General features: G+C 44.4%; 1 pseudogene; it reads right to left on the bottom strand.

The window, feature by feature from the left end:
- Positions 1–7,318: 7,318 nt before the first annotated feature.
- Positions 7,319–7,843, bottom strand: LOC118672667 (annotated as a pseudogene).
- Between the last annotated feature and the right edge of the window lie 226 nt (positions 7,844–8,069).

Here is an 8,069-nt window from a genome sequence, read left to right as displayed (position 1 = left end):
GAAGACAATTATGGTGGAGATTCAGAGATGCATTTAAAAAAAAAAAATCATTGCTGGACATTGTCTGTTGGGTTTCTGAACAGGAATTAGCTCTTTTGGCAATAGAGAAATCCCTTCCAGTGAGTCTGCGTAACAGAACACAAATACAGAATGCACGAAAGCAAATTCTAGTTGTTGGCTATACTTGAACCACTTGTCCAGCAATCCTGCTTGTATGGCCTAAGAAACACTTTACTTTTGACAAGTCCAGTGACTTCCCACGGTGATATACGTAAACAGTCTGACACAGGGCTGGCCATGGAGTATGTGCTCCATAGAAACTGGGTGCCCACTGTCAGGAAATGCACAAAAAGGGGAGCAGGGCTGCCCCACCCACTGGAAAATGGACATCAGGAGAAGGTGACATAATTCTCCCTAAAACATTTGCTCAATGGTCCAGCATTTTTATGCTTCCGAGTGTTCTTATGTGTGCTGGGCTGTACTTCATACCAGAGAACCAAGGCCATCTCTGTGTATGTCTCTCTCTCACTCAAGTCCACACTTGAATAATCAGCAAGGAATCTGTGATCCATCCCTACAAGCAGAAGAATGAGGCTGGGTGTTCTCAAACTACACAGCTAGAATGTTATTTTGTTTGTTTGTTGACCATCACTCTTTCACAAAGTGTCATCTAAGGACCATGCATCCGATCCGTGAAGATGCCGAGTAAAAGGATTGATCTCCTGGCTGGATTGGCATCCTGGCCTCTGTAGTTTTATCAGGTTCCATCCATGATCCTGCTTCCTGCTGAAGTTCAAGACCCTCTGGCCCCAGCTTCTGACCTAGTGGTGCCTTGGATCACTAGAGGGCACCCTGGAACAACCTTTTCCCCCCAGGCTGCAGGCTTCCGGCTCCTGCCAACCAACCAGGGCTGCGGCGCCCACATAGTTCTGGGCTATGGTTTCCAGGCCCATCCTGGAACCACAGCTTCCTTTAAGAAATGTAATCCAATTGCCACATCACCAAATATGTCTAGCATGCATTTCCACAGAAGTGCTGCTATAAATTCAATTTCTAAAGACAAAGGAGACCTTAAGTCATCCTATGTTTATTCATTGACCACTTATACATGGTATACCACAACAACATTAGGTATTAAAAGGATTGATTTAAAAAGAAGGCATTCTTCCTACTTCCAAGAAAAATGTGGGGAAGAGAAGGCATAAGTATTAAATCATTTGCAAATAGTTATAATCAATAGTGAGTCTATTTTCAAATGAATAAGAGCATAGAATAAACTTCTAAATCTGACACAGACAGATGCCAGTATACGCACAGACCAGGAGCTCCACCTTGGCCCTGAGCTGACTGGGATTCCTGGGAGGGATGGTGGGAAAGGTGGGATGGGAGAGGGAAAGGGAAAGGAGGTCAGGGCAGCCCAACTACAGCAGGTCTTTCTAATTCAGAGCCCGTCTTCCTTTCTCCACAGGCACTTACCTTAAAATGAGCACGGCAAATGCAAATCTGGGAAGAACCACTGGATTTATTGTCATATTGGCCTAGAGCTCATTTATTTAACAAATACTTGCGGCGCGTTACCATGTGCCAAGGACTAGCCACGCACTGGGAAGACCACGGTGGGCAAGGCAGATGCCTTAGGGCTGCTTTCAGGTGTTTCCAATCCAGTAGGAGGGACGGACAAACAAACAGGTAATTACAAAGTAGTGTGTAGTGATGGGTTAAGTAGGGGGTTTATGGGAGCTCACAGGAGAGAGAAACCTGACCCAGAGTCAGGCTGGTGAAGGCGGGCTTCCCCGGGGTAAAAATGTTCAGTGGAAGAACTTAAAGGGTAAGTTAGGAGCAGCAAGAAAAGGCATATGTAAAAACTGGGGAAGAAAGAAAGCAGATATATGAGGAACTGAAATAAATTCAGTAGAGCTGGTGGAGGGATGCTGGGAGCTGGGAGAAGCGTGCTAAGCAGTGTGAAGCAGGGGCCAGTTCATAAGGAGCCTTGTATATCCTGATGGGGTTATCTGGATATTATCCAAAGGGCACTGGGGAGCCATTGAAGGATTATGAGCAGGAGTGGTACCATGATCAGAGCTGCATTTTAGGAGAATCTGATTATGCCAGGGTCAGTGCTACCCTGGTATATTAATAAGCCAGCAAAGCCAACAGAATCAGTCTTTCCCTTTAAAAGAATCTCTCCCTTTAAGCAAGCATGTCAAACTCACAGCCCTCAGGCCGCACGTGGCCCACAACAAATATTTTTGCGGCTGAGCCAATATAACGGTATGTCAGAAACATTTTAGCCCTAACCAGCTTGGCTCAGGTTTGGCTCAGTGGATAGAACGTCGGCCTGTGGACTGAAGGGCCGCAGGTTCAATAATGGTCAAGGGCATGTACCTTGGTCGCGGGCACATCCCCAGTAGGGAGGGTGCAGGAGGCAGCTGATGGATGTTTCTCTCTCATCGGTGTTTCTAAATCTCTATCCCTCTCCCTTACTCTCTGTAAAAAAATCAATGAAATGTATTTTTAAAAAAACATTTTAATAAAATTTTGTAACTTAATTTTTACAATATCCTTTTATACATAGTTATTAATAACGAACTACAACGTTTGCTAATGACTGAGTACTATAATCATGTTACATTCATTTATGCGCCTTACGCAGAGGCACACCATTTCTCTCCACTAATACTAGGAGCGAATATCTTAGCAGCTGATTGCCACGTCATTAGTCTTGTATTGACTTGTTTGATGTGCGCAACAGGAAATATTTCGCTTTGGAGAACAAGAAAAATGGATTTATTTGCATTATGCTTATTAATCTGTGCAGTTATTCAGTGTCTGGTACGTTAATGTTCAAGAAAAAAATATTAATTTTTATTAAAATGTTCTATCATTTTATGTTAACGATTACTCATTTATTTCAGCCCTTTGTATTCGGCATATCTCTGTTGAAATAAACCTACGTTTCTATGAAAATTGAAGCTGTTTTTTTTTTTTTGCAGCCCACATAAACTTAAACCTTGTTTATTTGGCTCGTGTTAGCCTTTGAGTTTGACGTGCTTGCTTTAAAGGTATCTTTTCTTCCTCCATCCCTAATCACAGGAAAAGTTGCCTGGGAACCCCTTTAAAAAGGAGGTCTCTTTTTAAGGTCTGCTTCATGTGCCAGATAGCAGAGGAAGCAGAGGAAGCCTAAAATATGTGACTGCCATAAGCTGGACGGCCCTTCTTGGGTGCCCTATGGTTCTCATAAAAAGCGATCTCTGGCCCTGACCGGTTTGGCTCAGTGAATAGAGAGTCAGCCTGCCGACTGAAAGGCCCCAGGTTCGGTTCCAGTCAAAGGCATGTACCTTGATTGCGGGCACATCCCCAGTGGGAGATGTGCAGGAGGCAGCTGGTCGATGTTTCTCTCTCATCGATGTTTCTAACACTCTATCCCTCTCCCTTCCTCTCTGTAAAAAATCAATAAAATATATTTTAAAAAATAAAAAATAAAAAGCGATCTCTGGCATAGTGAAGAGGGAGGCAGGGCCACACTGGATTGAGAAAAAGAGTGGCTCTAGCTGGTTTGGCTCAGTGGATAAAGCGTTCACCTACAAACTGAAGGGTCCCAGGTTTGATTCCGGCCTAAGGGCACATGCCCGGGTTGCGGGCTCAATCTCCAGTAGGGAGTGTGCAGGAGGCAGCCAATCAATGATTCTTGCTCATCATTAATGTTTCTATCTCTCTCTCCCTCTCCCTTCTTCTCTGAAATCAATCAATAAACAAATATTTTTAAAAAGAGAGGAAGAGTGGTCCAAACCCCATTTTCTAGATTAGATGCCCTCAGTGCCCCTACTGAACTGGTTAAAGGCCATACAGAGGGGAAACAACCAACTTGTGAATCCGCGCACAAAATTTATGCCAAATATACAAAGAGAGGCCTTATCTACCTAGGTAACTACTGTTCTATTACTCTTATTACTATTTATGGTTCTCACTTGGCCCACACATCAAAATACAAAACTCTTCATCAGGCCTCCCATCCTTATCTACGTGGTAGCCGAGAAGCAGGTGATGGCCATAAACCTTAATGACCGGAAGAAGCATAATATCAATGCAACTGGTTGAACTTCCAATTAAAGCGTAGCTCTACAATTGTTTGCCTAGAGAATAATCAGAGAAGCACTATTTTTTTTTTCTTTCTTTCTTTTACCAACCCCACCCTGGGGCCAGTCCTTACAGCATCCTGCACCCATATCCTTGTTTCCTAAAACTGAGGCCGCAAGGAGGACAGGCCTTCGAGTAACGCAGGTTCCTCAATTCCGGCCTCTGTGACTGGGAGGCCTCAGACCCAGTTTCCTTTCCTTCAGAGTAAGGAAGAGTCTGTGCAGGGCCTGGAGCCTCTGGCACAAAAATAGAATATTGGAGCGTTTGGATTTTCCTTTCCTGACAGTGGACTTACTCAGGAAGAGGCACTTAAACAAGACCTTTTTTCCTCTGTGTGTTTTTCAAATTACACACTGAATGGGGGGGAAGGGGGGGGAGCAAAACTATTGTGGAGAGGAGACTTTTCAGCCCCCATTCTCTCTCTTCCCCAAACAGGCCGAGTTGTCCTTGCCCCTTAATTCCCTTTCTGCTTGCACTCCACCCTCCCACCCCAGCATGCTTCCACACTCCTTTGCAAGCCCGCCCCCTTATCCTAAAAGTGCCATGTCTCTTCCATTGTTGAGCTTATAACTGAGACTTCCCACACAGTGATATGAAGAGACATATGATTCAAGCATCCCCATTCCAGAAGTATTATTATAGTCTCAGGAAAAAATAGGAGCCTGCTCTATGTCTGTCACCTGAAATAAACTCCCAGTTCCTTCCCTACTGATCCCCAGATGCTCAATTCTGAATATTATTCCGGCTTATTTGGCCACCCCCAAGGTTCCTAAGCCCAGCTTAGTGACTGGGGGAGAGGGAGGAGCAAAGGGGCCCTCTGAAGTTGGCCACATCAGGGTATGTGAAGCACATGTGTGTCACGTGGTGAAAAAATGTGCCCGCTAACCTCTGGGACTCCCTAGAGAATCCAGAGTTTGTGTCCCTTTGCAGACCTCAGAACAGCCTGTATGTTCTCTTCTCCCTGTTGTGTGCCTGGCGCTTCCCCAATGAGATATCTCCTGGAAAAGCTTTTCCTGTGAGGGTGGGGAGCTTTTGTTCTCTGGGAAATATGGTGCGGCTAATTAAGAGCATTGTCCTTTGAGGGGAGACGTGCCACAGGCTGTGTTGCCACCAGTAATGAGGGTAGGTGCCTCTGATGACTGTTGCGACGTCCTTGATCTCTCTCCCTGCTGGGCTAACTGTTTTTGGGAAAATTGTGATAAAGCCCAATAAAATAAAAATAGATATGTGAAGTTGAATCTCTCTCTCTTTCTCTCTCTCTCTCTCTCCCTCCCACTCTCCCTCCCTCCCTATCCCCACATTCTATTCTTTGCAATGAATTGAGTTTCTATTACTAGCTCTTTTCAAAGAAGAACCCTCCAATAGTTTGGTTTTTTGACCCCTAGCCATCTGGGAGAAGCTGGAGGTCACAGGACGAAAGCCATATTCTGTTTCACCCTCTTTCCTATTAATAACACACAGGCATACAGCTAAAGTGAACTTTCTAGCAACTATTTTGATAGAGTTACTTATCAGCAAAGAAGTAGTTGAACCGCTCTTAGTCCTTGATCTGAAAAACAGGAGGAGAATATTTTATGGCATTCATGGAATCCAGCACTGCAAAGTTCTTCAAGTATCTTCTAAGCTCCATAATGGCAAACACAATTAGGAGTGGCCTTTGTTGAGGCAGCATTCTGCAAGGGGCATCACTTACCTGGTTTGCTCTCTCTGAAGATTCAAGAATCTTCATTCATTAAATGCTACAAATATTTATTGCACATGTACTATGTGCTAGCTGGTGTTCTGGGTGCTTGGGATAGATTAGAACTCAAAACAAACACAGATTCCTACCCTTGTGGAGCTTAAATTCTAGCCGGGAAGATAATCAATAAATAAAACACAACACGTTATATATTAAAGGTGATAAGTGTTTTGGGGAGAAAAAATGTAGAACAAAATAAGGGCAATTGAGAGAGTTGAGGTAAAGGAGGGAGACAACAATAGAAGGAGAATGGTCAGGGTAGTCATGAGATGTCACTGAGATGGTAGTTGACCAATGACTTGATGGAGTTAGCCATGTGGATGCCTATGTCTATGCAGGACAACTTTTCTGAAAGAGTGAAGAGCCAATGCAAAAGACATTCGATGAGAAAGTGCCTGGAACAGCAAGGAGGCTGCTGTGGTGGAGCCCCAGGGCATAGGAGGAGAGGGCAGACAGGTGGCAGGCTCTAGGTCAGCAGTGCTGGGAATGCCAGGATAAGGACTTTGTCTTTTACTCTGAGTGAAGAAGGGGGGTGGGGGTGGAGCAGGAGGTTTTGAGTAAATCAATGAATGATTAGACGGATTTTAACAGAATGACCAGGACTGCTCTGTAGAAAAAGGACCGTGTTAGGGTTTCTGCAGGTCCCCCTTTCAAAATGTATCTCGAGCGTACTGCATGTAGCTTACTGAACATGTAAAGCGTCAGTGTAGAGAAATGATAAATAATACAGAATGAAGCTGTGAGGTTAATTCCAGGCTCTGTCACTCGAAAATTGGTTATGGGACATTATGTTCTGAGTGTATTAGATACCTTGGATGCTCACCTAGCATGAGCTCTAAAACACATCGAGCTAATCACCATCCTCCTAACAGAGAGGAGATGGGAAGGCAAACCTTCTGTGTAAAATAAACAGGAAGACAAGAAGAGCGTCTCCAGGGAGGACTGGGGGGATGGTTAACAAGTGGCACAATGGTATCTCCAACTCAGCACTATACAGGCATGCCTCATTTTATGGCCCTCCACTTTACTGCCCTTCGCAGATACTGCGTTTTTTCACAAATTGAAGGTAAGACCCTCCACCAGCAAAATGATTATCCCTCACTGAAGACTCAAATGGTGGTTAGCATTTTTAAACAAAGTATTTTTAATTAAGATTAATGTACATTTGGTTTTTAGACAGAATGGTATTGCACACTTAATAGAGTACAGCATAATGTAAACATAACTTTTTTTTTAGTTCAAGTGCATTTTATTTTTAGGCAACCTACATGACATGCTTCTGTTTTTTGTTTTTCTTAAAAACAATGCCTCCACTCCAAATAAATCAAGGTCAAAATAAATGAAGAGCTCAAGATACCATCAGTCCATTTGTCTAAGTGTGTGGATGACAAGCAGCAGCCAGTTATGATGACAGGTGATAGATCCAAATTGCCAAACTTGTTAACACTTTTCCATTTCTAAGCTACCCTTAAAGAAAATCACATATGGGTCGCGCCATCCTCCCGGTAGTCCACAGAGCCACCATGCCATCTGGATTCAAGTTTTCACCGAGAAGAAACTGGTCATTTTTGAAATTAGCAAGGATGGGCTTGATTTGTTCTGCAGCCCCTGTCATAGAAAGCCCTCCTCTTTCTGGTCTCTGTTCTTCAAGTTTCCCTTTGACTGATTCCATGTCATCTTTGACATACTCCTTGCAGGCTTCTTTTGGGAAGCTGGTTTCCTGCAAAGGATGGTTCATGAAACTATCACCGCCAGTGATGATTGCGCTTTAGGTTCCTTCGCCCTCCGGCCTTCAGCTGAGGCATTTCCTCTGATCATCAAGTCATCAATGTTACCCTCTGCCCTACTGACCGTCTTACCCCCTCTACCTCCAGGCGCAGACCGTCTGCGATCTCCCGGATCTTGTGGGAATCAGAACATCTCATCATGGCTGATGAGGGCCCGGCAGATAACCATGATAGGAGTTAGAAGGAGAGGACAGCCAGTCTCGCTGCCTTGGCAGGAGCCCAGGGCTCTGAGGGGGCGCTTTGCAGGCAGAATGTGGCTCTGGAGGAGGGGGGAGTGGACAGAAAAGTAAACATAACTTCCCTAGGCACTGGGAAGCCAAAACAAAATGTGCGAGTCGCTTTATTGCCTTATTTGCTTTATTGCAGTGGTCTGGAACCGAACCCAAAATAGCTCCGAAGTATGC

Source organism: Myotis myotis, unplaced genomic scaffold (assembly GCF_014108235.1).
Source record: "Myotis myotis isolate mMyoMyo1 unplaced genomic scaffold, mMyoMyo1.p scaffold_m19_p_18, whole genome shotgun sequence".
NCBI classification, from domain to species: Eukaryota; Metazoa; Chordata; class Mammalia; order Chiroptera; family Vespertilionidae; genus Myotis; species Myotis myotis.
Note: the sequence above shows the minus strand (reverse complement) of the source record. Positions and strands in the feature narration are given on the sequence as shown.